The 21,389-nt window shown below is 38.4% G+C and overlaps 1 protein-coding gene and 1 non-coding gene across 3 annotated transcripts in view; one reads left to right on the top strand and one right to left on the bottom strand.

Moving 5' to 3' along the window:
* The window catches only part of Exoc4 (exocyst complex component 4), a 699,662-nt gene that overhangs the window by 352,826 nt on the left and 325,447 nt on the right, over positions 1-21,389 (top strand). The gene's annotated exons all lie outside the window — the stretch shown is intronic.
* LOC146889467 (U6 spliceosomal RNA) lies at positions 12,864-12,970 on the bottom strand. Its single transcript, XR_015000014.1, has one exon. It is a non-coding gene; the product is annotated as a U6 spliceosomal RNA (small nuclear RNA).

Raw genomic sequence — 21,389 nt, forward strand, 5'->3', positions numbered from 1 at the left:
TCTATTTCCATTTTCAGGTCTTGAACAGTTTTATTTATTTCCTTCCAACTGTTTTTTTCTTTCCTAAAGGTATTTATTAATTTCCTCTAATTGTTTGTGTTTTCCTGGCTTTCTTTGAGGGGTTTATTCATTTCCTCATTTCCTCTTTTAGACTTCTATCATTTTCATAAAGTTGGTTTTCAGGTCATTTTCTTGTGTTGCTGCTGTGTTGTAATATTCAGGGCCTGCGTGGTAAGAAAGCTGGGCTTTTGTGGGGCTATTTTTTCTGGCTGTTATTTATTGTTTTCCTATGATAATGTCTAGGCATCTGGATTTGGGGAGGGTTAGAGTCTAGGTGCCGATTTCAGGATTTGTCTTGAATGGGTGGGAGTTTGTTCCTTGGTTTCTGTTTCCTCTCTGGATTTTCAGAGAATGGGATGGCCGAGTGCTGTCTGTTTTACTAGCCTTGTATGCTGCTGTGTTCAAAGGAGAATGCTTACTGCTATTGTGGCTGCGGGAAGGGGAGGCCAGGAGAGATGATCTGAGGGATCCATGGGGGGCATGGACTTTGCGAGGGGAGCTGTAGCTGTTCTGCTGCAGTGCTAGAGGTGCCCCTGAGAACTGGGTCTGGGGTAACAGACAGTGGAGAAGGTCCATGGGCAGCCTACCTGTTACTTTTTATCATCACTTTTTAATTACTTGCTTTGGTAATGTAAAGATTTTCCTGCCATATTATCTGTCTAATTTGTGGATCCTGAGTTCAAGAACATGGAGGGGGGCAAAAATAGAAGAATCATATTAAAAGAAACAAAAAACTTGTTTTTCATAAAGTTGAGAGATAAAACTTTTAAATAAAAAACATTTTATTTAAAGCAGATGGAAGCACTGGATAAAATGTAAATAAACTTCCTTTTAAATATATTGCTGACCTTGTTACAGAGTAAGAAGTCTTCAGAGGACAAAATAGAGTGAAAACTAAAATCCAGGACAGTGAGCAGACTCTGATAGAGTGCCTGGGGCATTAGTCAGCCTCAGTAACCCAGGTTTAAGCTTCAGCAGCTGCAGACTAGTTGAGTCAAGGTTTAGGCATGGGCAAGGCAGGATTTAGGCTTGTGTAAAGCAGAAATGCTGCTTTCAGTGAGAGACTAGAATAGGGAAAAAAAGATTGTCTTTATCACCCTTTTAAGAAATAAAGTACAGAGAGAGAGAGAGAGAGAGAGAGAGAGAGAGAGAGAGAGAGAGAGAACACCCCATACTAGCAAAGGGAGATGACAATGAAATTTTTCTAACAGACCAGTTAATTTTGTGGTGCACTCCTTCAGTTTAGGCCTTGGTTCCTCCTAGGGATAAAATCTTCTAAAGCATTAATTTGCAAACTGCTGATACAAAAATAATATGTAATATTGTTAGAGTTCAAAAAAACAAGTTCTTTTATTTATTTATGGTAACTTTAAAAACAAAATTACTTATTAAAGAATATCAAATGGATATGTTTTAATAATTACAAAAAAATTTGGATGAAGCCATGACAAAGAAGCAATTTTTATCATAAAAGACAAGTGAAAGGAATTGAACAGGCTTATATAAGTAAAAAGTAAGGTTATTTCCTATTTAAAAATAACTTAGAGGTTAAGTAAAAGATTGAACACACAAGAACAAGTACTGCCTAATTTTGAAGGAAATCCTTCAGGTACAGTATGTGAAGTTAAAAGATTTTGAAAATACAAAAGAAGTTTAAGATGTAGAATCCCTCTGTTGGAGGGTGGCATTTCAGTTGCAGGGCCCATGTGTTTAGAGGAAGTTTCAGTCTCCACCACCAGCACCGCAGTGAGAACAACAGAAACATCAGACTGTTGGTCAGCTGGAAATGGACCGCAGAGTCTTTGAAAGTCTTCTCATCCTGAGGTAAAGTCCGTGCCTTAACACAGCAGCCTTGCGCTGTATTTATGTCGTTTCTAGGACGGTGTCACTAAAGGCTGTCTAGCTTCGGTTTGATTTGCTGGAATATCAGCTTTTGGATTCCTGAATTGATTGAGAAAGAAGATTGGCTATTCTGAGGCCACAGTATTTTGAGGAATCCCAAAACATATTCAGAGTTCTGCCCTGGTTTTTTGGTTGTCTTTATTTGAATAAGTGCCATGGTAATTTGAATATTCATAGTTTACATGACATTCATATTGGAGCAGAAAGTCCATCCCTGAATTCTTGACATAAATAAAAGATGTATTTTATTTGTGTGTATGTCTGTGGTGATGTGTATGTCTATGCACTTGTTTACGGGTGCCTACCAAAGCCAGCAGGAGTTTTGTCCTGTAGCTGTGTGCACTGTATGCACAGCTACCTGTATTTTTATCAGTCACATGTTTAATTAAACAACAAAAATCTATAAAAGAAAAGGAATATACACACTGAGCAAAGGTGACAGCAGGAATATAGTACTTAAAATTTTTACTTCGGGTCCCAGTGGGTTTGTGATTTGACTTTACATTAGGAATGACAGGATGGTAATAATTACTGTTCCTTTGAGACTGATCAGAAAAGACATGGCACCCTGTCATCTTGCTTATTAGTATTCTCTGGTGTCGGCAATGTGAATGCTCTAGAGCTGGAGTATAGCCTAAATATTTTTCAAAGATATAAATATCTTTTAATATTGGTAAAAATGTAATTTGTCTGTCTTAGAAAAATAAAACTGTCACCAGAGATGTTGCCATCCACCTGTAATATCAGCACTTGGGAGGCAGAGACAGAAGAATTGAAAGTTGAAGATTAGCCTGGGCTACAAAGCAAAATATGTTCTTTAGGAAATAAGACTTTTCTTTGCAATCTGGAATGATTTAGCCTCATAACTCTGTAGTCTATAGGCTAAATCCTTCTTTCTTTGACAAACAGTATTTACTTCCTCACCTCCTGTGTGAAAATTTTTATATTTGTATTTAAAATACCTGAGAAGAGCCCAGAAGATTCTGTTTGAAATTAGTCAGCATTTCTTGTTCTCCAGGGAAGCAGTCACACCCCTCTGTGTACGCCCTAAAATTGTGCTAATCTCATATTTCTTCAGAGATATTTTGTTATCTGTCTATTTTATGTCACCATCTTCCATCTGCAACCCAGTCTTTCTTGTCTTCTGTTTTTCTTCCCAAAAACTTAGTACCATAAGTTAAGTATGGAGGGAAAAACAGGCTTGAAATTATGCTTCAGTCTCTAAGCAAACAATCAACACAGTCAGCGTGTCTTGGAATACAGTTGTCTCTTAGAGGTGATTGTTTGTGGCCACGGTGAAGCCTCCTACATTAGTATTCAGCCTCTCCTTCATTTCCTCCGTGTACACGTTCAGAATACAGAAAGCTAGCAATCTTGTGGCCTAACCTCACATTCAAGGCCACTCTGGGCTACATAGCAAGACCCTGTTTAAAAAGAAGAGCACAGAAGGAATCATTCCCTTCACGAAGACGAGTTTATGCAGCGCTTTCAGGTGTATAAAAGGAGGGCAGAGCTGTTAAGTCTTAATTTCCTTAAGCACAAAGGAATTCTTCTGCCACAGTGCCATATTTTGTAGAAATAAATTGATATCTTCTTCATACACAAAGTAATTATGTTGGCTTATAGTGATGTAACTAAATTATCTTAATATTTGAGAAATATAAAAGTAAAGGAAAAGTTAATGAGGATATTGGTAGTTTACATACTTGGCATGCACTGAGGCCCTGGGTTGAATCTTGAGCACCATTTTTTTTTTTAAATACAGAGAACATAGATGTATCTTGGTGCTTCCCGGTACCAGCATAGGATGGATATAGGTATCTCTGTTATAATCCCTCATATCTATTATACAAAACAATCTATTTTCTTAAAATAGCAATTGTTTCTGAAAGTAGAATAACTTCCGGAGATTTCATGAAAATGATACTTTGTAATGTAGTGGCAAGCATCTTCAGCAATGCAGTAATGTTGCTACACGGCAGAATATGCAGAATACCAATGAAAGTGTTGACTGAATATCTGCTGTATACAGAGTATACTAGGTATGTGAGACATGGAATAGTGAGCCGTACAGACGTGACCAATGATTAAAGGTTCTGATTAAACATAATGGGGATGCATAGGCAGTGAACAAATACAGCAAAAATTAGAGAATTAGAAGACATCATGAATTTGCCAGGTAGCTGTGAGAGAAAGAATGAAAAGTGTGGCCACTCAGCAGAGTAGGAAGGCAGCATCTCCACAGCATAGATAAGGTAAGGCTGGATTGGGAAATGACACCTTTAACGTGGTCAGGAGCCTGGCACATTTGGGTCAAAAGAAAGTGGCTGGTTACAGTAAAATATCACAAAATCTTCACACAACGACCATGCAGCATCTTGATAACTTCTTACATTTGCTTCATGATTTGTGGCTTATGTTTCAATCCTCTATTAAGAGAGCATCCCAACTTTGGTGTGAACCAAAGTAATTGCACTTGTAGGTCAAATGTGGCATTTGAATGCTTCTGGACTGCTGTAGGATATGTCTACATGAGTTCTAACAAAAAAAAGTGATGAACTTGTAACAGACCTTAGAATTCATAAACCAACATAGAGAAAATCTAAATAAAAGTAATTCTTATTAAAGTATTTCTGCAGAGTCTTGCTAGGAGCAGAATTTACTGCAGTACCCCCACACTCATCACCTGCCCTCATCTTCATTCCAGCATCTAACACTATAACTAAAATTGTGTCTGTACTAGACGTGTGCAGACACTTTTTCTCCAACATTACTCCTTAATCAGTACAATATAACAATGATTTTCATAGCATTTGCATTGTATTTGGTGTTGAAAGTAATTTGGAAAGGGAGAGTGTATATAGGTTGTATACAAATACTATATAGCAATTAATGTAAGATGGAGAATCCATAGCTGATAGCATCTTTGGGGAGTTCTCAAAAATACAAGAGTTTTCCCTGTCTAGTGAGAGACAGCTGTAATTGTAAAATATATGCATGATGAGTCGACTCATGTCACTTTGTAAAATAGTTTTATTCTGTGTTCTTTAGCTAGAAACTACTGATTGAATATTTTCCCTTTCCCCATATTCCAGTCCTCCTTTGCAGAAACTTTTATTCTTTTTGTCTCTACCCCTTGAATTCAGATTAATGATATACAGAATATTTGTCTTCTGCCCTGAGATGTTAGGAGTGGTCACCTCCTTACATACTCAGAAGACTCTCATTGAGTAGAGAGATGAAACTAGTCGCAGATTATTAGCAGACACACCCACTCTACACGGACTGAGTGATCCCACTTCTATTGCTCCCTCCCCAATTGTGAGAAATGGAGGACGTGTGTTTTAAACGTCAGCAATTTGTATTCATTGTAAGTTTAGAAGTCTGTGCTCAGAGCACTGAGTCTCAGCCCCAGCGTGGCAATCAGTGTGTACCCTTGCATTGTTTTCACCAACAGCTTCTCCTCCGTCTCCTTGGCAGAATCAGTTGTGTCTCCTATAGTACTGTGAATAAAAATACAGGTCACATGATATTACTGTGCTGATTGTGTTGAATGCGTTATTGTATTCAGTTTGAACCATGGTCCATTGAAGCTAGCTTTGCTGATGTAAGTAGGATAATGAGTATTTGGAGAACTTAGGTACCAGTTCCTAATACACAGAAACACATACGGCCAGATTTAAAGTGGCACAGTCTGATTCTAGAACCACTCATTGCCATAGGAATTTTAATCATGAGAAAGAACAAATAAGATGTATCTGTGTTCTAGGCACTGAGGATAGAAAAGAAGCCCTCATTGTAGGTCTAGAATTCATCATGTTCCCTTATTTCAGGGGACAAAGAAAGGATTTTTTCCCCCAGTGAACAGAAGAAGAATGAGTTTAGACAAAAAAACTGATGGGGCCTCCAGGAAGTCTTGAAGAAAAGGTTGTTCTTGAACTAGGTTCAGTGACAGTGCCATGTTTGTACAAACTTCCCAAGACTGAAGCGATGAAGCTTGCCAGAGGGTGTACAGGGTAACCCTGTCCCAGCCTCCTGGGAAGCATATAGAAATGTAGATAACCTCCCCCCTGTACCTATGGAAGTATAAAATTGAAGGTGGAGCTCACAGAGTGTCTTTCTCAGTCTTCATATTTGATCCTAGATGTATTCACACCAAACAACTATTATAAATATTCCAAGGGTAGAATGTAACCAATTTACCTCAAGAATCAAAATATTATGAAAGTATGTCGATTTCTCTCCCTTCCTCCCAAAGGAACAGAGTTATTTGTTTGCTGAAGAAATTCCTACATCCAGTAGCCTTTAAGTTACCCACCCACCCACTTGGGCGTTGCCTCTTATTACTATAAATGCCCATGTAAAGCGCATTCCCGCTCTCTTCCGGGTCCTGGATTTGGTTCCTGTTCCCCATTCGTGCAGAGGACTGTGATCTGTGAGTCTACCCCTAAATAACCCTTCATTATACTCAGTTCTGAGCTAGTGTGGATTTTTTTTTTTTAGCATCCGTCTTCATTTGTTTATCATATCTAGGTTGTCTGCCTCTGGCCTAACCACATTTGCAAAGAGAACAGTTAAATAGTTGCCATTGACATTCATTCCCAATAATGCTGCAGTGGCTCCAGAGTCTTATGCATATTAGCCAAGTGCTTCACCACTGCAGTGTTCCTGCCCCTTTATTTTTCGGAAAAGAGTAAACTTTGAGTCTACTGATTCATCATTTCCTCCTCACTCTTTAGCTCTTAGGAGTTGAATTCCTTCCAGTTATCTTCTCAGTTTGGAGAAACTTAGTATCATTCAATGATAAGTTGTCATAATAAAATCATGAACTGTTTGCCAACAAGTTGATGAAACTATGCCATTAATAGCTTCAGTGAGTCTGTCTTGGTAATTGCGGCAGGGGTAGCAACCTTGCTAGTAATCATTATTAAGTGATATCTGTTGTACTCTCAGCATTTTTAAAGTTGAAAATGGAATTCTAGAAGTATCTGTGCTATGATCCTCTTAACAGTGGTATTGCATAACTCAAATTCTATAAGAGTAAACAAATCTCATTCATCTATTATATGTGATACAGCTGTTCTGAGGCATTGTGTAAAATAATGCTGTTCTCTTACATGAAGATTGACATATAAATATACTCTACATTTCAGAGACCAGTCTTTCCCTAACATACTCCCTCCCAAGTTCTTGTGCATGTACACGCACACACATGTAATTGCATGTGGGGCCATCCACTGAAGTAGAAGAAACCTAACAGCAGCCACATGCTCAACAAAGAATGATTCTCCTTCCCCCAACAATGATCCACTCCCCATAGCTCCTCAGTAGGGAGTGTGGCCTAGAGATTCTCTACCTATTTGTCCAAGGATTTTGTCTGGCTTGGTCTTGTATAGGTTGCTTGTGGGTAAACAAAGCTCCTGTTAATTGATATATGCATAAAGCATGTCAGGTCCAGAAGATAGCACTTTATAGTACTACTCCACACCCCCTGCCTCTTGTATTCTCTGCACCTCTTTTTCAGCAATCTTTGCTGAGTCTTAGTGGTGGTGGGTTTACTATAGATGACCCATTTAGGACTCAGAGGCTATTTTCATTGATTCTCAAGTCAATATATACACACACATTTACTGGCCAATGGCATTTAATGTATAACATTATAATTTGTGAACACTGGTGTTTTTATTTAAATTTTAATTTTCTTTATGTTTTGGGGTTTATTGTTGACCTTTAAGTGTTACAATGCACTGATTTCTTTAACTGTTTCAAAACAGCACAGTAATCCCACTCTGCTTCTTACTGTTTCCATTGCTGTCTTATTACAATTTGGTTTGGTTTTGTTCATATGCCACCCTCCCTTATTAAATCACGGATCAACAATGCCTTATTTGTTAGGTATTTGACAAAACCTCTGCAAAGCACAGACCTAGAATTAGGTGCATCAGAATTTCCCAGAAAACATTGTTTCTAGACTTGGGCTTCTCCCTGGTGATTGTGATACTATGGGGTAAGTTTTGGGGTATAGTCACTAAATATTTATTTTGATTTAATGAATAAAATGTTTTATTTCCCCCAGTGGCAGGGAATGTGCCAGAGCAAATGATTTCACATTACATTGCTGAGTGATAAATTTATTGTGACCCTTGAAAAACTGAAGTATGAGGAAGTAAATGATTTGCTGAAGCCATACAGATTGCTCCTTACATTTCGTCTGACACTGTGGTCATTTGTTTCAGTCCTGTATACTTTTCAGTAAACTACCATTGCCAGACTGTCACACAGGAGGCTATTATTCTCACAAAATGGAACTGGACTCATAGCCGAGAGAGGGAAGATGAATTTGGGGAAAACATCGGCTAATAAAAACTACGTGCTTGTGATTTCTTTGGTTTGTTTTTGTTGTTCAGACTTCTTAACTAAAGTGTACTAAAATGCACACTGCCAGGGTGATTACCATAACTTTGAGAATTTTTCTACAATTGTATGTCAGTCAACACTACTGTTCTTTAAATTTACTGATTTCTCTCTGTGGGTCACCTTTATATAAACACAAAATTTCGAAAAGGCTTATTGTCTGTTTTCTAGAATGTTGGCTCAAATTATTTATGTCAAAGTCATCTTTACCTTGCGTGAAAACAAAATCAATAGAAATGATAATGCTTTGGGAGGTTTTTGTGATTTGTCTCTGATTTGCTTCATAGGTTTTAACAAATTCTAAAATTTCTTGAATTTATTTTCACTCATTCATTAGTAATAGGAATACCTATTACTTAGTCTTTGGACTTGTGATTTTGCACTAAAATCTGTTTAGAAGGCTTTGTTCAAGATGTGTATGTCAGATCATTTTGGTAACAACAGTCAATCTATATTCACTTCTTTTGCTGAAGTTATGTTTTTATTGCAGAAAAAGTTGATATGACAATTATTTTTCATATCTAGACTTGGATAGTATATCTGTTCCAAGAAAGATTGCAGAGATTCCTTAGGCATTTGTGTTTTGTCAACTAAAGGGAAAAGCATATTAAATATTAAATACTAAGTTAATAGTGTCCTTTTGTAAAAACTTGAATGTGTTCAAATCCTTCTTCCCTCCCTTCCCCCCTCCTCCTTCTTTCCTCATCCTGACCAGTTTCCTCTCCTTCCTCTCTTCCCAGTCCCTCCCAGCCACTCCTCCTCTGTTTCATTTCAGAAAAGGGCAGGTCTCCCTGGAGTATCAACAAAGTGTGGCATATCAAACTGTGGTAAACTAAGAACCTTCCCTCATATTAAGGCTGGGCAAGGCAACTCAGTGTAAGGAATAGGCCAGCAAAAGAGTCAGAGACAGCTGCTGTTCCCACTGTTAGGAGTCCCACAAGAGGACCAAGCTACACACTGTAACATATATGCAGAGGGCCTAGATCAGTCTCATGCAGGCTCTCTAATTGTAGGTTTAGTCTCTGTGACCTACTATGAGCCCAGATTAGTTAATTTTGTGATGTCCTTGGCCCCTCTGGTTCCTACAATTCTTTCTCCTTCTTTTCAGCAGGATTCCCGAACTCATCATGGCGTTTGATTATGGGTCTCTGCATCTGTTGTCACCAGTTGCCAGATGAAGCCTCTCTGATGACTGTTGGGCAAGGCACTGTCTAGAAGTGTAGCAGAATAACCAGAGTTGACTTTGTTTTCTGGTTGTTTTGAGACAGGGTTTCTCTGTGTAGTCCCGACTTTCCTGGAACTCACCCTGTAGACCAATCTGGCCTCGAACTCACAGAGATCTGCCTCCCAAGTGCTGGGATGAAAGGCGTGTGCCACCACAACCTGGTGAGTGTAATCACATATTAAACTTCCTCTTTATTATGAAGAGGCATTTGGAACAGTTATGTTTTGTTTGAGATAGGAACTCAAATAACACTTAAGGGTACTTTTAGCTCTTGCAAAGGACCCAGGTTCAGACACCCATACCTGATGACTCAAAGCCACCTATAATTCCAGTTTCAGAATATCTCACTTCCACTTCTGTCTTCCATGGGTACATGCATTAGATAGAGAGAGAAGCGGGTATACACATGTACATGTGAATATATTTAAAAAATTTAAAAAAGAAATTACCTTCTAACTTATTCTTGTGCCTGGTGGAATAAACAGAAGCAATGAGTTTGAGTATCAGAACACACCAATGAGTACAAGTATTATCTTGAATTTGTAGGTATTCCACTGTCTTAGGGTTTCTATTGCTGAGGCAAAACAGCATGACCAAAAGCAAATTGGAGAAAAAATGGTGTGTTCAGCTTATACTTCCATATCACTGTTTATCATTGAAGGAAGTCAGGACAGGAACTCTTAACAGGGAAGGATCTCAGAAGAAAAGGAGCTGATGTAGAGGCCATGGAGGGGTGCTGCTTACTGGATTGTTTAACATGCTTTCGTATAGAACCCAGGACCACCAGCCCAGGAATGGCACCATCCACAATGGGCTGGGCCCTCCCCCATTGGTCACTAATTAAGAAAATGTCTTGCAGTTGGTTCTTATTGAGGTATTTTAGAAATTTCAAACACATGTGGTTAAAAATCAAAAATTGTATAGTTCAGCATCTGGGACATAATGACCTGAATTAGCTGATTTAGTTGGCCTTTTGCTAGTCCATATATGAATTTTTCTTACAATAATTTGATTTAGTATAATTTTTATGGCTATTGTGTATATGCACATATACAAGCCTCTTTGTGATAAACAATATATGTTTGTATTCTCCTTTTCTTATTTCAACATAAATAAATTATTAAAGTGGGAACCAAGCAGCTAAGTAGTTTTCAGCATATGCCTGCTTTGATCTTGTAGGGATTTAAAAACTAGATTTGTTTTGTCAGTAACATTGTACCCTGCGATGGAAATATAAACAAACCTGTGCATATCTATGTTCATATTTACCTTCTGTACACCAAAACCCCTTAGTGAATATCAGAAGTAACTTTGGGTTGACTAATAAAAACTCACATAGGAATTTTCCAATAGAATTTTAATAGGAGCTTCAGTTGTAATTTTGTTTCCAGTAGCAATATTTGTGGCACATTTTGCAAATTATAGGTAAAATAAACATTTTTACTTAATTAAACACTTCTAAATTACTATTGATTTAACTTGTCGTTAATGTAAAATTTATTTAAGATGGTGTGTTTTTTATACTAAGCCTCTGAAATCCAATGTATCTATTATACATAGAATACAAACATCCCAATTTTGTCTAGCCACATTTGAATGTTTTAGTAATCACTTACGTCTTGTGATTACTATTATGGGATGGGGGAGGGTAAATGATTTTTCTGTCCAGTTGGGAGCAGGTATAATAGCTGTCAGAATAATAAAACGATAATTAAATCATACATCATTTGACAGCCTCTCCAGTAATCACTGCTTATTTACTATAGAAAGTAAAATTGAAACGTAAAGTAGAAAAGTAACACAGCTACACAAATATAAAAGTCACAAGAGTATGTGCTCAAATAACTTCTTAGTTTGTTAACAAAAACTGTAGTTTTCAATTCAAAATTGGTAGAAGAACTAGAGAACATTCCAGGACTTGTTGATTTCTTCTTAGGTTGGAATATAACAGCCTGCCTATTCAGGTTACTGGAGACCTGCTGGTTAGAAGCCCACCTTAGCCCTGTAGACTTTTCCCACTCGTAGGCATAGGTTAGGGTGGATTGCTATGACTAAACTTCATCTGAAGAAAGAGTTAGGTTTAATTTTCCCAATTAATATGAATGTGACATAAGATTATGAAGATGTCTTTGTAACTCAGGCTGCCAGTGCAAGCTATTTCAGATGGAATAACTTCAGAAACGAGTATTTCCCAAAGCTCTGGAGGCTTGAAGAGTCAGGTCCCTTTACCAGCATTGTTGGACTCTGGCGAGGGCCCATTTCCTGGGTTACACATTTATTCCTTCTTATGAGTTCATAGGGAAGGGGGATGAAGAGAAGAAGAAAGAAAATATACCAAGGATGTTAGGAAAATGCTTGCCTAGCTGTCTCCCATGGAAATGCCGTTTTCATGACCACCTCCGAACTCTGAAAGCTTGACCTTATAATACCATATTATTGGGGATTAGGGCTTCCAACTATGCACTGACTGAGGATATGCACAAGGAGATGACAAGATTACCTGTTGTGGGCTGCTTTCATACCTCAGGCTTCACTGCCTGGAGCCCAGTAAATCAGAAGTCGTACCATGTTTGTGTATGTTTACATCAAATCTTTTCTGTCTTCTTTTAAAAAGAAAAAAATAAGTACTGCTGGTAGTACATTTGAAGCCAAGATACTCATTGAGCACCTAGGAATTGCCAGGCACTTTGGAGGATTAATAGAGAAACCTTTTACTTGTAAAAAAGTATAAATATGCCAGGCGGTGGTGGCGCACACCTTTAATCCCAGTACTTGGGAGGCAGAAGCAGGTAGATTTCCATGAGTTCGAGGCTGGCCTGATCTACAAGAGCTAGTTCCAGGACAGGCTCCAAAACTACAGAGAAACCCTTTCTCGAAAAAAATAAAAAAGTATAAATATTTAGTTGTGATAAGTTGAGAAGATGGTGTACATTTCTATTTTACGTTTTCTATGTTTTATTATGGAGCTCGGGGGGTCACTACAGGGTATTACAGTATGATAGGGGCCAGAAGCTGAACTGTGTGAAAAGATTCCTCCCCTTCCACTGTGTGGATTCTGGGGATCAAACTCTGGTCATCAGACTTGGATATCAGCACACTTACCCACAGCGTCATCTTACTGGCCCAATGGTATTGCCTTCCAGGGGCATATGAGGGTTATTTTCTACTATCATTTACTTAGTTTATCGGGCAGAAGATAGAACCAATTGCATTATGCATTCTGGCTGAGCACTGTGCAACTGAGCCATTCTCAGAGACTCTTTAAAATATAGAAGACTTACCGAGTTTTGGTATTGTCTTTCTGAAGGGGCTTTAGAAGTCTTATCTGTATTGTTCCAATTTTAGTATATGTGTTGCTGCTGCAAGCATAAAACATGTTAAATAGGAACAAAGAAATCAATATTCTATTTTAAAATAGATTTTTAGCTACTCATTTATTTATTTTTTACATGTTGTGGTGCTGTAGTTCTAAAACAGGGCCTCTGCACGCTAAGCAATGCTCAGCCACCGAGCTATTCCTCTATTCCTGCAAGTGCTCGTTTTGGAAATCTATTTGATAATGATATCAAATTTGCTTCTGATGAATTTGAGATCTTATCATTTGAAATCCTATTTATAGTGACAGTAGGCTCTAACTTAGATATGGAATACTACAGGTACCTCCATTTTTTTTTGATGCATTGACCTGTGGTTTATATTATCTGTAAAGTCCCAATGTGTAATCTAGTGAGTGCCATCAGACTCAGAAGTTTTGAAGTTTATCAGTACTCTGCTGTTATGCTTCTGACTAGACATAGAAATACTGACATTTTTCCAAGTGAAATAGTCTATAACCACTTATGATAAGGAGAATAAGACAGTGAGAAGGAAGATTATGTGGTCAGTAGGGAGATTCTGCATAAGTAACTCTCTTAGTAAACAAAATTAGATGAAGAATCAGAGGCGCTCATCCTCATAAGCCCTTGTTGCATTTGTACTACTAGAATTGGGAAAGATCATACATTCCAGTGGGCAGGTGGAGACTTGTAAGTTTTGAATGCCCCTGTGAGATTCACATTGAAGTTAGAGTGGAAGTTCAGTGCAGTGGCACAGCACATGCTTAGCATACATTAATGTATGCACTAAGTTCATCCACAGCACCACAACAAACACACAGAACATTAATAAAACGTGAAGACATTGGGTCTTGGTAAGTTGCTTAAGGTTACATCGCCAGTTACCAAGCAGGAAAAGGCAAGTGGTGTATGTGTTCAGCCCCAAACTCCTTAAGAATATGCTTTAAATATGGACCATTTTTCATCTGTTCTTTCCACCTCCATAATGTAAATTTTAAGAATATGAAACAAACAAAATTCTTAGTCAGTTTGACCCTGTGATCCCATAGGTCTGTGGCTGTACTACCTCCTGTGGCTACAAGTTTTATAAAATGCTTTGCCAATGGTAGTGTTTAATTAGGCTGGAAAATGCTCTCGTCTGTGTACTTTTGTTCTTTAGTTTTGTTTCTAGAGCAGTCTTTTTGTAGCATTGGGCTTGGTGACTTCAGGAGGAATTGGATATGATATCCTTATTGTGGTCTCTGAGCATAAATCTTTCCCTCAGTTAGATCATGAAGTGTCACCGTGGTTGCTTCTTCAGGAGGGTGACTCTTCCATGGAGGAGCAAAGCATCGCTGACTATAATCAGGCAGTGTCTGCAAAGGCTGACATAGGCAGAGATTCTAGCGAAATGTATAGATTTTCTGGGAAAATGGAATATAGGAGAAGACATCAGGAAAGAATAAAAGATTCTTTTAAGTGGGAATCAGGACAGAATCACGACAGTTTCATACACTGCCAGTCAGTTGTGGTGAACCGTTAAGTTTAAGGTGACTATCACAGGTTAGTGGTTTTAGATACCTTATTTTTTATCAAATTCATGTCTATGTTGATATGATACTATAGAAAGCGGCATATTTATGCTTAATATGTGTTTGGCCAAACCTCAGACTAATTGCCTATTTATTTATCTATTTATTTAGTTAGTGAGTTAGTTAGTTAGTTAGTTTTTTTAAGACAGGGTTTCTCTCTAGCTTTGGAGCCTATCCTGAAACTAGCTATTGTAAGCCAGGCTAGCCTCAGCTCACAGAGATCCACTTTCCTCTGCCTCCTGAGTGCTGGGATTAAAGGTGTGCACCACCACCGCCCAAGTTATATAATCTATTTTCTCTTTCTGCTATTTAGTTTCCTTATTTGAAGACTGGATCAGTATGTAAATGTTCTATTCTCTGTGAAATTTTAGTAAAATAGTTTATCTGTCACTGCCTCAGTTTTCTCCTTTGTAAAATAAGAATGGAAAAAGAACTTAATTATGTGTGTGTTGTGGGGAGATATTAGGGCTCAAACCTGAGGCCTTTACATGCCAAATACATGCTAAATCAAGAATGTATCTCTCAGGCCCAAGCATTGTACAGTTTTTTTTTATTGAAAACATAGTAGGTGTTCCACGTATTAGCTGGGCTGCCATTGTTATCATTACTGTTGTTATTGCTTATGCCTTTCCATAGCTGTTGACCACTTCATAATAAATTGATCACCATTATCCTTTCAGCCTCAGATATCTGTTAGAGGATAGCATTTACCTTTAGATCCTTCGTATTTGCCAATGAATGTTGTGTAATTCTTATCAGGCATAGAATGGCTTATGAATCTAGTAATATAGCCATGGTAGTGATTGGGCTTTTAGAACAGAACGTTTGGGCAGAATTGGCGGTAGTCTGGGCTTGCATCTCAGTGTGGCACAGCCTTGAGATGGATCATCTCTTCATCTGCCTCTGCATCTGATCTTCCAGGCTTTTCTTGGCATCTTGACTCTGACTCACAGTCCTGAGTACATGCACCATTTGTGACTTGTGCTGCAGTTTGAGTTTCACTGGCAATTCACTCCATGGTGACGTGGTTTAGACATGGAAACAGTTGGGATCGGGGCTGCAGATACGCTGTGCTTCTGGCTAGACCCATGGCAAGAACCTTGCTGTTTCTATTGTGCAGTCAGAGACAAGAAAACTCTTTCGGTAAGCTGCTGTCCATTTCCTTTCCCTTTGTTTTGTTTTCATGTGGTCACCGCATCCTTCTTATGTTTTTGATGGAGCAATCCTGAACTAGAAAACCATGTCATGTTATCAAGCTTTCTGAACAGCCAGTGAAAACGGAGAAAGTAGAAGGAAAAGGAAAAGTCATCAGTACTGGCTACAGGTATTATCAGACATTTTAGAAAATGAACAAGAAGAGGTATAAATTAAACATAGTACTGGTAGAACCGAGTTCAGTGGGTGAGGGCGACCCATATGCCATGCCATCTGCTTGAAAAAAAGAGCAATAGTAAATGAACTGTATCATTTTTTACTGACTTGTTCTGTCAGTGATTGAGGCATTTCAGCATACAACCAGGAAAATAATAGGTTACTCTCACAATGGTAGAAGTTTAACAAATGCTCAATCACTCAGCCTGCATCAGCGCTGTCATTGGTGAGAGCTTTGCCGTATGATATTGATGCCTTGCTTCTTTCTTATTGCTGTATTCTTTGCAGATTCAATCTGTCTGCAATGGACCACTAAACATTTCAATTTGCTACCTGTAGAGCTGGATTGCAATGCTGAGACTGAAATGAGAGAAAAATGGATTTAGTGGAACTCGAGAGAGAGACTTTCATGGATTTTTATACAAGGATGCACAATCTGAAACCCACTGATAAGATACACACGATCACTTGTGAGTGTCTCATAAAAGTACATAGTATTAAGCAATTCAGGTGTATTTATAGGGAAAATAGACTCAGCTGGATACTGATAGACCCCCTACATTTAGAGGAACTCAGACTCTGTCAGTCAGAGTCTACCTGCCTATAGTTAGTGCATGATAAAAGCCTTGCATACTTGTAAAACTATGCTTGCTTCTGCAGTGAGCTGAGCTAGCAAAGAATAGGAGAAAGTTAAAATTATTTTCTGGTCATACCCTAGCATTTAGTCTTTTCATAGTAGCAGTCATTTGGGAGATCTCCTAGCTGGAGAAAGGAGTCATTTCCTGTGGGAGCCTCTTATTGTTGTAATTTTCTGACTACTGCCTATGGTTCTATATCTAACCATAGGTCTCACATGTTAACCCTTATCCCTGTTTGCTAACGTATGGTCTTTCGGCATGTGTTACTCTGTGTTCAACATCTGGGTACTCCAAAAGACTCCTTATTGAGCCTAAAGTTGATATTTATAATGGAGAGTGCTTGTGATCAATTGCAGGGATATTAAGAAGTACCCAGCAGAAAACAGAAGCATTGAATATTGAACTCTTAAAACAGATTAAAGCACAACAATGAAGTATCTGTTGCATCCAGTAGCATGACCAAGGCCAAGGCTGCAAAATGGCTTAGGCTGGCAGATGTTGAAAGCATCTGATGGAAATGCAGAATGGTTTGGTAGTGAAAAATTAAGCATAGCCTTGACATTTAGCTCTACAATTCTGTTCCCAGGTATGTATGTATACCCAAAAGAATCCAAATGGAAGATCCAAACAAGTACACCTGCACACAGGTTTTTAATACCAAAATCATCCATAGTAGCTAAGAGGTAAAAGTACCCCAAATCAACATCAAGAGTAGAGAAGAGATGTTATCCAGGAAATTGCCACACAAAGTGTTGATAGCTCAAGCGCTCCTGGGTAGTGTTTCATCGGAGCTAGTCCGTTTTGTGGTGCTGGGATCTGGAGGTAGGGCTGGAGAACGCAGAGTACTAACTGATCTCTCTGCCTACAGGGTTGCCTGAATGAAAGAGTAGCTTATGGCATTTGCAGAATATGCCATGTTCATCCTAACAGTGAGATGTGCTCTTCACACGACCCCTCCCTGCCCGCCATGGGCCCTTATCACCATTAACTTCATCACTCTGAAGGATTTATTTAAAAGAGCTTCTTGTGCTGTAGATATTGTTCTAGTCTTTGAGAATATAAATGGGGTGAGGTAGGCATAATATACTCAGGCATAATGTACTCATCATTAAATTTAGTTTCTAGTAAAAGAGAAAGATTCAGAATAAAACAAAGCCAAATTCCAAAACAAATCACACTTAAATAGGCAACACAAAAATATTAAATAACATAGTAAGAGCATAGTAACATAGTAACATAGTAATAGAAACAGAAAGCTTGTCTTGGCTCTGGTCTGCTCCCCCACCCTGCCCTCTCATAGCTAGGATCTTATATAGCCCAGGATGATTTTGAACTCATCATGTAGTCAAAGATGATATTAATTTCCCAGATCCCTCTTCCCTCCACTTGGGAAAATGTTGGATTGGACTTCTGCACTTCTAGGAATCAAACCCAGGAATTGTGCATGATAGTTAAGCATTCTACTAACTGAGCAGTTCCCCCCCATCCTGAGCATTTAGTTTCTCCATATCAATAGATGCTCCCTCACCAATTACACTGTCCATTAGTCAGGCACAGGCACTTATTGGTATGAGGGCCTTGGTGTTATTTAAACACTAGCTTTTGTACCACTTTCTGCTAGGTTGATACCAGCATTTCTGATGTACTCTCTGATTCCAACTCTTCCCTATCTTTGATTTCAGGGTTTTACTGATTGACTTGTTGGCTAACTTCTGTTCCCATGTTGTTGAAGTTGCCACTGCTCTTGGTCTTGTTTACCCCATTTTCTAGCATCTCGTCCAGCCTCTCCTCCCTTGTCTTGTTCTATCTCTTGACCGCTATCTGTTCTCAACTGCTGTTTCCAGCCCCCACTGTTGTTACTGTTTTGTGTGTTTGCTTGATTGTGTTTTCACTTTTTAGAGACAGAGTCTTGATGTATTGCCCAGACTGACATAGAATTTACTATGCGGACCAGGTTGGCCTTGAACTCTTGGCAGTCCTCCTGCCTCCTTCTCCCAGTGTGAGACCATGAAGTTGATGTCTCATGATTGTTCCCATTCTGACTCCAGAAAGCATATTTTTTCATTAGGTAGATGTATTATTCTTGTTCCAATTGGAAAATCATTTATAGGCAGTGCTGAGTTATCAGAGCAGTTAGCTCAGCTCAGGAGTGTAGCTAAGACCCTGCCACAATCAAGAAAATGCTTTCCTGCTCTTTAAAAAGATTTTTGTCATAAATCTTAGCACACAGGAGACTGGGAAGGAGAACTTCAAGGGGGGAGTCCACCTGGACTACACAGGAAGACCTTGTCTATGAATGAGATTTAATGGATATTTTCAATTCTGATTGACTATATTTTACAGTGCTAACTTCAAGGCAGTTGTGGCCTGCTATGTGTTGAATATTGTTCTGGAGGATACAGTCAATGATGTGGTGGTTCAGTGAACAAATGCAACTTCTACTGTGTGCAGTACACTGTCGACTGGGAAAGTTGACAGGAAATTCTATATTCAAGGCGTTTTCAATATTGTAATGGAAACAAAATGAAAAACCTAATGCAAAAGCTTGTTATGAAACTCACTGGAGAGTGTCTTGGGCAAAAGTAATCTGTTCACACATAGAAATTTACAAAAAACTTGAAAGCAAAGAGCACTGCTTTCAAATGATCTGAAAAAAAAATTCCCTCCTGTTTACAAAGTACATGCTTTTTACATTTGACTTCATCTATTAGACTGAAATACTTAAGATGGTTTTACTACAGATCTGTTCTCCTTAAAGAAAACATTTAAATTCTAATATCCAGAATGGAAGACTTTCCTCGGAGGGTTTTGCTTATAAGATTCATTTGTTATTTGTAGTTTTAAAAAAATCTCCAGAAGTGTTTCTCCAGTTGGTCATAGCTCACACCAGTGCCATGTTATTTGAGCATAGATATAAATAAAATAACATGAACTTTATTCATTCTTTCATTGTCAAGCTAAAAACTACCTCATTCTCTTTGATGTTTCCTGTAGGTTTAGAGTTGGCACTTAAGATCAGAAAAACAAAGCAAAGAGAAATATTAAGAATCCACACAAAGATGAATTGTTAGAACTTTTAAAAATGTTACTGCTGTTTCTTATGATTTTAGGTGGCTTCTAAAGACAAACCATGAATGAAATCACGAAAACCTCCCTGTATTTCAAGGTTGACCAGTAGTAGGAATATTTGGAATCTTGGTGAGATTTACAGGTTTGCAAGTGACCAGGATCCTCCCCCATATTACTTAGTAACTGAAGACTTGTATGTTTTTCTTCATTTGGTTGTAGAAAGCCCCTCTTTCTAGTCTGCTTCATCAAGGTCACATTAAATGTCTTCTCTCTGTCTTTCTCCCTCTATCCTTCCCTCACTCCCTTTCTCTCTCTCTCCCTCGCCATCTTCCTACCCTCCTCGTATCTCTATGCTTGTCTCCCTCTGTCTGTCTTTCTGTGTGTATATGTGTGTCTGAATGTATCTCATGTACTTGTAAAGTCTCCAGTGATTTTTCACCCCATTTCACTGTTTCTGCATAATCATATTAGGATACATTATTTATATATTCATTGTAAATGGACTTTTCTTTCCTGCCAACCAGTTCCCAAATAACCACACAGAGACTTAATATTAATTATAAATGCTTAGGCTTGTCTCCAGCCAGGTCTTACAACTTAAATTAACCCATTTCTACTAGTCTGTGTGCTGCCCCAAGACTCATTTACCTCACCTATGAACTTCCCATGTTGCTTCTTCTGCACCTGGCTCTCTCTTCCTCCAACTCCACTCTTCTTCTTCCTGGTGTTCTCTTTTCCCCCTAAATCCTGCCTAACTATTGGACAATCAGCTTTTTATTGGCAATGAGAACAGTGCCTCTTCACAAGTGTACAGAAGGATTATTCCACAGCAATCATCCTACTGTCAGTTTGGGAGCATCTTATAGCAAACCAGGATTTTGTGAATTCTGTGTCCAGGAAAATCTTTGTATATTTTGTGTTTGTAAGTTTCTAATGAATAGATATACACACACCCAGGGACTTGGGATATTAAGTGCCTATTTTGTATATGGTGACAACTGTTTACTACATGGCTATATAATTTACCTAGAGAAAATTACATTTTCAATGGCATATTTTTGTATGAACACAACACTTTAATAAAGAATAGAATATATCTTAGTGATAGATTCCTGTAAGAATCTGTCTAGTAGAGTTGTATACATAGCTTTATTCATAGACTAGGAACCTCTTCATTAAAGAGAATCAGGAACTCCTTCACAGGGAGAATGATAACTTTAGCTTAAATTTATTTAAGAAGGTAAGACTCATGTTTAATGGCACTGTAGTATAGGTAGTGATTATATTCATTGGTATCCATCAAAGTCTCCATTCACCAAATACTGGCAATAAAACCATTTGTATCATCTTACCCAGAAGTAATTAAGAAATGGGTTCTGCTAGTGAGAGGAAGACTATCAGACTTAGTTGGCAAGGACAGACAAAGCTTTGTTTCCCTAATTCTCACATCATAAAACATTGAGGTGCACTGGACTTGGACTCTGCTGAACCCACCATGTAGACACAGATTTCCTTCCTTCTCTGACTAGCCATAGAGCAAGACTCAGAAAGAAAGAATCACTGTCTCTTCCTAGCTGACTACAGAATATATCTGAGAATGTCAGCTGCTGGTATCTAGACACCTCAAAACAGTGGTAAGTTGTTTCCTCCCCTTTCCAAAGATGTCATCACTTCTGGTGATAGTTGATGGGGAAGGAAGTTGCTCTCTTGGTTCAGGCAATATGTATAGGCAATGCAGGAGTGAGTTCTAGGGTCATCACCAGATAACCTTTCTTTTTGTGTTAGCATAGCTGAGAGTTTGGAC

This window comes from Myodes glareolus, chromosome 25 (assembly GCF_982192425.1).
Source record: "Myodes glareolus chromosome 25, mMyoGla1.1, whole genome shotgun sequence".
NCBI lineage: Eukaryota > Metazoa > Chordata > Mammalia > Rodentia > Cricetidae > Myodes > Myodes glareolus.